The sequence below is a fragment of the Pongo pygmaeus genome, chromosome 2 (genome assembly GCF_028885625.2).
Source record: "Pongo pygmaeus isolate AG05252 chromosome 2, NHGRI_mPonPyg2-v2.0_pri, whole genome shotgun sequence".
NCBI classification, from domain to species: Eukaryota; Metazoa; Chordata; class Mammalia; order Primates; family Hominidae; genus Pongo; species Pongo pygmaeus.
The window spans coordinates 103,096,580-103,104,833 of NC_085930.1; positions in this window are offsets into that span (position 1 = coordinate 103,096,580).

Sequence of the window (8,254 nt, forward strand, 5' to 3'; positions counted from 1 at the left end):
GAAGCCCCTTGACGACTCTGTACCCCTGATCCACAACCCTGACTCAGCAGCTTAGTCCAGCTCTCCTTACGTCCCACCCCAACTGCCTTAATGACTTTTTAATAAATTGAAAAATTGTTTCAATACCAAATGCGATCCCGGGACATCGTTCGTGACTGTATTGAGCTTAAGTCAAACGCTTTGCTTCCCCAAATCCGACTGATTAATAATTACAAGGAGCAAGTCTGTCTTTACTGTAATGTGTTTAGGAAAACTGATGGATTTAATTTTTTTATCGGCCAAAGTAAGAAAATGTAATCTTTCTGAAAGTATCTAATACAACAATGCACCATAATTAGTTTCTCTGGAAACAGGCATAATGGAATAGAATAATAAATCACTTCTCCTTTCGTCCCTTTCCTCTGATGGAGAGAGATTTCCCTTCCATGGGGCTGGGAATGGGACAAGGAACAGAACTGGGGGAGATGTGCAGCCCTGGCTCCTCTCCGTTAAGTCTGCAGATTTGGCCCTGCCCCACCCACCAAGAAGCTCAGGGTGCAACTCCTCTATTCCCAGGTCAGACCCCAAACATTTCTTAGGAGCTGGGACCCAGACTCCAGGGTTGTGGGTGTTCCTGCCTCCCTCACCAGTCAGATCCATACCCATTGCCTTTGACATCTCCCTTCCTGGGCAGCCAAGATGACATACCTTGGGGGACTGCAGTGACAAATTATTATTTTGGTTGACTGTTTAGGCATCCCAAGATGAGGGAAGTACAATAGACCAGCAGAGAAGGACTCTTAATTTGTGACTGGAATTGCTCAGTTACTAACTTTCCTGATGTGCCTCCTGCCCCCAGCTTAGGTGGCTGGGGAAAAAGGGAAGAGGGAAACATCAGAAAGAGGGGAGAGGGTGAGGAGGTGGGTCCAGTTCAGCCTCCAGCTTCCTTCAGGCAGCCCCCCGGGGTGGCTTACCAGACAGAGCTCAGTCTTCCTGGGCCTTGCCCCCACTGTAGGGCAGCCCTGCCTGGCAACCTCCACAGTCCTCTTCCCCTGCACCCCCATCCTGAGCCAACCCCTGAGGTGTGGGTTGTTCTCATCAGAAACTCCCATTTACTGGGTGCTCCCCACTTAGCTGCCACCCCGCCCCAGGCCTACAATCAGTGATGACAGGATAATTGTTTGTTTATTGATCCTGACCAGCCTTCTGTGGCCTAGTGATGGATGATGTGGGAAGAGCCCTGCTTGCCCGGGCACAGGCACCCCAGTACGGAAAGAATCAGACGTGGGCTTGCCTGGACCCATCCCCATCCTGACATATCACTGCCCCTCTCCTGGCCTTGGCCTATGGTGATGGAGCAAAATGAGCCCCAAATTGGGAATCTGGAGCCCTGGGGCTGAACCCCAGAATTCCAGACTGTTACCCAGAGGCCTCAGGCAGCCATCTCCCTCCTTCCCTGCAATCCCTAGCCTCGGATCTCCTCCTACAGCCCAAACCCTGGGGCTAGACCCTCAGCCAGGTTTGAATTTGGAGAATCAGCATGTGACTAGGGTGCCCCAGCTGGTGCCTGATAGATGCTTGCACAGACACGGAAGCTCACAGCCCACACCAGCCATTCCATACCCATTGCCTTTGACATCTCCCTTCCTGGGCAGCCAAGATGACATGCCTTGGGGGACTGGAGCCCTGGGGCTGAACCCCAGAATTCCAGACTGTTACCCAAAGGCCTCATTCCTCTCTGTGCGTACCTCATTCACCCTCCTCCTCTCTCTTGGCCCTCTTGCTGAAGCTGGCCCATCCTCTCCCTCTCTGTACCCTCCTGAGACAATCCCAGCTGCTTCCTGCCCTAGCCGCTGCCATTGCAACTCACCACACCCATGGCCAGAGCCACTGTCCAAGGCCCAGCTCAGACCCTCCCTCCATTTCCACAAGGCTCCCCTGGGACAGGACAGGCTCCCACGTGCTGCTGGCTAACCCAGCCTCATCTCCAGGGGCATTCTTTCCTGGAGTCCCAGAGCCTTGCCCATCTGCCTCCTGAGGAAAGGCTCTCTGGCATCTGGAAGCCGGGGCCTGGAGCAGGAAGCCCAAACTGTGATCCCAGGAGGACTGAGGAAGCCCCACCTGAACCCTCACAATCCTGCTGGACCAGGGGGCTGGAGGACATGGATAGGTGGGGCAAGAAGTGAAGGCAGGGAGAGGAAGAGAAATCAGATCTCCACTGTTGGTGGGTGCCAAATCCACCTGATCTCCTTGCTTCCTGGCTAAAGGTAGGATTGCACCTTCCTGCCCCCTGGTGGTCATGCTGGGGTGCGTGCCTGGTTCCGGCAATGAGTGGTGAGCAGAGGCAGCACTTTCAGGACAGGGCTTTTAATTGCTGGTGTGAGATCTTTAGGGGCCAGCTCTCCCTCCACCATGACAACAGTCAGTTTTCCAGAATTTGGCTGTCTGGCCAGCCGGGGCTCAGTATGAGGATGACACAGTACACAGCCTCAGCTGACCCATGAAGAGCAGGGAGCAGGAAAAAGAGATAAATCTTCATTATTTTAAACCAGTAAGACTTCAGGGTTGTTGTCATTGCAACCTAACTGAGCCCATCCTGACTGGTACAAGGAGGAAGGATCTTCGCTGTGAGCAGCTGGTATTGGAACAGGGGAGGGGAGGGATGGAAGCGACCATAGTCTATATGCCAGGGGGCTGGCTTCTCTCTCTTGTTTAGATGGCATGGCCCTTTCTCTCTCTGTGCCTTGGTCTCCCCACCACTAAGCTGCCTGTGTATCTTTTGGGACTGTGGGAACAGTGTAAAAGTGTCTTGAGTCGGGGAAGAGTGAGCACAGGTGACTGTGGATGGGGATGGTGATAGTGAGTCCCAGTGGGGCAGGGCAGGGTGAGGGAGTCGCTGCTACTATAAGGGTGACAGCGATGTGACCATGATGGGGACAGCAGCACTGAACTGCTGGAGGCAGTGTTGGTGATGGTGTTTGTGTTGGCAGTGAGGGTGCTGACAGCAATTGAGTCCCTGCCTATCAGCCTAACCCAGGCCCTGACTTCCACCAGGGCACAGGTGTGGCAGTGATCACAACATTCCCAGATGGAAGGCCCCAAACATTGATTAATTACCTCTGCTGGACCTGGCTAATTGTCCACTGATCTCTGCCCTGTCTGCCTGACCTGAGCGAGCCTTCCAGAGCAGTACCGCATGGCGTCAGGGCAGGGGTTTTCCAGATATGCCAGCCTCATGTCCTCTTCATTAGCCTTAGATGAGCAGCCCCTCACTGCGCACAACGCAGGCTCCTTCTGGGAAGCTGGGTGTTGTGCTGGGCAACTATACAAGGCATCAGATGGTGTTTTCCTGAAACTTGATGAGCACAATATGGAGTTGCCATGTGCCAGTGATGTGCGCCGGGTGCAGTCTGTTGGCGGTGGGGTGCTCAGGGACGTGGCCAACGGAGTCCACCCTTGGATGGACACCCTTATAGATGTCGTGGAAGTAGCCTTGGCTCCATCAGCAGAAATCTCTGCCCCTTCCATGAGGGACCTTGCACTGGCCGCTGAGGGCACCATGGATTCAGCAATGATTCCACCCTGCCTTGCCCCCTGGGAGTCCCAGTCTGAGAGAGGAGGCAGTTCCAGACCCAGACATACCCAGTATGATGTGTTTGACATGGACATCTGGTCAAGGGCCAGGCCAGAGCAGCTCTCTGATCCTAAGAGCCTCTGCCTCCAGCCCATCTCACTCCTGATACTGATGGGCAAACTGAGGTTGGGAATGGGTGAGGCAGGTCCCAGGCCACACCAGGATGAGCTGGGCCAGGGCCACATTCTTGTCTCCTGGCCGGGGCTCCTCACACCACACCCCACCTCCTCATTCTGAGCTTTATTTTTGCTGGAAGGCACAGATGAAGATTTAAAAAAAAAAAAAAAAAAAAAAAAAAAAAAAAAAATCCTCTGTTTTGTTTTTGCTGAATCAGCACTTCTGTCATTCCCAATCTGAAGGGCTTGGCTTGTCTGCTCTGAGGGGGAAAATGCTTCCATTTAAAAGCAGAACTAAAAGAAAAACATCCACAGGCCCCATTTCACTGCGCCAGACACGATGAGCAAACCATGGTCGTTAACATGATAAAAGTCACTTTGTCTGGGTGTAAAATTCATTTTTCCCCATTTAGCACATGGTGCATTTGCATCATGCTGCAGTTCCCAGGCTGTGATCTCCTCCCAAGGATGTCCCAAAATTGTTCCCATTCCCCAGGCAGGGTCCCTAAGATCTAGGCCTGGTGAGGCTGGGGCCACAGCAGCTGTTCCCTTGGCCGTGAGGTTTTCTTCCTGGCAGCATCAAGGGAGACCTTGAATCCCCATATTTTCCAGCCAGGCCTGGAGGGGACTTGGCAGGATGAATGAGTGGAGTATCTGGGCACCCCAATGCACCCCCGTTGGCCCAGTCCTTGCCCTGGCTCTGCCACACAGTACCCACAGGGATCTTCCTGTCCAGCAGCCTGACCCAGAGTCCCATCTGCAACCCCTCAGCCCCAGAGCAGGGCCTCACCCACTCCTGCCTCAGAGAGGGAAGGGAGTTGCCTTTGGTCACCTGTGCAGCTGAGGCAGGGCTCATTCAGTTCCACCTCACCAGGGCTGAGGGTTCAAATCCCATCATTACCAGTGCCAGGGCCAACAAGGGTCAAACACCAGGGCTGAAGCTGACAGCTTGAGTCCTGCTTCCCATCCTGTCTTAGAATATAGCCTCAGAGCTTCCTCTGACTTGGATTTAGTTTCCCCAACTATACAGTGACCCGTTCCATGGGCCAGACTCTGAGGTCCTTTTCAACTGTATCCTTCCCTGAAAGTTGTTCAAACATCATCAACTCTTCAGCCTGAGCCTTCAGGGGAACCCAGCACCATGGGGGCACCACAGCTGTGGGCCAAGTGGCAAGTGGACAAAGTGGGCAGGAAGCAGCAGGCCAAAAAAGACCCAGGGCCTCCTAGAAGGCCCCAGCCCCAGCTTCTCTCCACAGAGGCTGAGCTAGCTCCTGGAGGAGCTGGCATCAGTCTGCTGCCTCAAATGGCCCAGGTGAAGCAGCTGCCAATGCTGAGTCTGTGGTTAAGATCCAGCCCCAGGGCTTTGGGAGGTGGGAGCAGAGGCCTCCTTTCTGCAGAGCTTTGCCAGCAGGCATGGGAAAAGGGGGAAGGCCAGGACTTCCAGGCCCCTGCCCCTCAGCCCTGGGGACTTAGACACAGTTACTGATAATGCTACCAGCTGCAATGGGCAAGGAAACAGAGACAGCCCCTCCTGGAGAGAAGGAATGCAGAGGGCTCTGGGGAGAGTGGAAGAGGAGCCAAAGAGGAGATGAGCATTGGCCCCAAGAAGGAGAGGGAGGGACCCCTTAGGTAGCATCCTCACCTGGCCCAGGGGTGGGCCTGGGGGGTGGACTCAGAACGCACAATCTGGAGAAATGGATTCACAAGCAGCCCTGCCCTGCCCCCTTGACTGGAGAGCCGGAGAGGCTGCGAAGGCCTGGGCAGCAGACGGGAGTCCTGCTAAAAGTAGGGAACATGTCCAGGCTACAGGGGCAGCAGAGCAGGCTGCAGGCCCTTTAGAGATGACGCTGGGGTCCCCACATGACTTTTTCTGGGACAGGCAGGACCCCAGCAAGGCCTCAGGGCACGGTGTGAACTGTCCCTCCCCTCCAGTCTGGGCCATGGAGACTCTGTGCTCCATACCTACAACTTACATCCTGCTGCCTGAAGAGGGGCCCCTGGCTGCTGGCCAGAGCACAGTTCTCAGGGACTCTGGAGCCCCTGGGGAGGGGTGAGGGGCCCGGCCCTGATGCGAGGGTGCGGGAGGCGCAATGCGCAGGATGGGCGGGGCCCGGCAACAGCTGCTCACTTACTGAAGCTATTTTATAATATCACCAGAGCTTTTAAAATAATCCCATTTCGTCAGAATATTCCCAGCTAATTGGAGCTGTCTCTTTCTTATTAAACAGAAAGGTTATAAAAATGTGTGTTGAGGGTTTAAGAGCAATACCTCTCGGCTGCTCTGATTGTTATGACAAGGATAACGTACCGGAAGCCCGTGCTTGGCTGGCTGGGCGGAGCAGGCTCTGGTGGCTGGGCAGGGCAGCGGTGGGGGCAGGGGCGGGCAGAGGAGCAAGGACGGGGCAGGGACAGGGGCAGCGGCATGGCTGGGCTGGCTCTCCTCGTGGCGCCCCGCACAGCACACACTTGAGGAATGGCAGCCTTCCCCAGAACAACTGCTCTCTAAACACTTAGGCTGCTGTGACAGGGCTGTCCATCACCCAGGCCTCTGACTGGGGGAATTCGCATAATTTACTGAGAGGCAGAGGAGAAGTGGGGAACTGATTCCAATTAGCTAAGCCAGGAGGCAGATGAGTTCGCCAAGACCTCAGTTCTTAGGGAGGATGAATAAATACCTGCCCCCCTCCATGAAGTAGGGCAGCCTGAGAGAGAGAGCTCTCTGCCCCCACAGTTGTTCTGGCAACTGAGGGGCAAGCTGGGCCGGGGTACCAAGAGCTCCCATTCTGCAGATGAGAACATGAAGCCCACGGCTGTAAAAGGCTTTTCACAAGGCCGTCCTAGGAGAGTGGAAACCACAGTCCAGAGCCTGTCAGGGGCAGAAGCCTCTGCCCAGCACCTGTACCACCTCCAGTGCGGGGCATGCACCCCGATTCTGTCCTGGGAGCCTCTCAACCCCCTGACCACCCTCCATCAGAACAGCCCTACTTCAGTCTGGCATATATTAGGGATCTGCATCCAATTTAGTTTAAAAATAATTCCTTGTTGCTTTAAAACCAGTTTGAAATCCAGTGTCCTGGAACGGGTAGACCCAGCTTCCATGGATCCCCTCCCTGCCTGGAAGCTGCCCCTGTCTGATCAATTTACCAGACCCTCCCGGGGCCTTTCTAACAGAAGGTAAGATTCCATACTGAGCTCAGCCACCCACCTCTGGGCCCTTTCTGTTTGTCTGTCTTGGAGTCTCTCTCTCTGAGACTCTGCTTCTACCATTGCTTACCGCAGGCCACGCCACTTTCCCTGTGCACCTCAGAAACAGGCAGGGAGGCCTCCACGTGCTGCCCTCCTTGCTGACCTATCACTGAAATGGACCCTGAGCCTGGCCCTAACCTTGGCCTGGGGCTCTGTTCCTAGCTGGCTGGGTGGGGGTGTCTGGCATGTGCCAGGCCTATCTCATCGCCTCGGGGAGTGGTGTGTGTAGGGGTGGTGGTGGCACTCCTGCCCTGCCTCCCTCTGCAGGTCTGGAGGACACCATGAGTACAGCCTTTCCATAAATGCTTTATGATTCAGCAATGGGTGAAGCCCCCAGCGGCCTCCCAGCAGCTCTGAGAGGAAGATGAAGAGTTTACTGAACCCATTTTACCTTCAAGAAGACTGAGATACAGTGACGTTAGCTAACAAGCTCAAGGTTACCTGGGCCCGGTGGATGTCCCTGCCTCCCTAGCCGTGAATCAGGCCAAGGCGCTGGATGACTGTCCTTTCCACCCTGTGCTCATGGGACATTTCTCCCATGATTTGTGGCCGTAGCTTGGATCTAGCCTGGCCACCCACCTCCCAGCCTCCTGGCCTGCCTGCTCTGGTGGAAAGGGCTCTTTCATCATGGAGAAGCCTCATTCCTCGAAACAGAGCAGACCTTCAATGCTTCACTGGCTTTCCCTGGAGCAGATCCTACCTCAACACCTTTTACTAGTTCTCCAATGTTGCCTTCATCTGGAATGTCCTTCTCTACTCCACCTCCAGAAAGCCTTCCCATATTCTGGCAGCAGAAAGCAGCCCCTGTCCTCATGCACACCAAAGTGCAGACGTTCAACTCTAAGCCTCAAGGAGTCCAATAAGGGGCAGGGGAGGCAGGAAGGGGGCTGGGCATAGGACCCTTGCCTCATTCATGGGGTCTGAGGCTGCTCACCTCACTGGCCATGTGTCAACAAATCTTCAACTCTCTCCTGCAAAGCCCTCCCCAGAGGTACCTTGGTGGGGAGGCAGAGAGGCTCAGCTAAAGTGAGAGAGAGGCCGCCGAATTGTTGGATCATTGGTGAAACCCAAAGGCTGCACTGTCACCCTGGGAGCTTTTCTAATAATTTGCATGCCATGTGCATAGTTTTGCATATTGAGATAAAATGGGCTTACTAAAAAAAAAGATTACAATATGCTCCTCATGAATCAACCCAGGAGGAGCTGGATGGGGAGTTGGAGCCCATCTTTGCTGCTTCCCAGCTAGCCTTAAACAAGCCACTCAGAACTACTGGAGCCT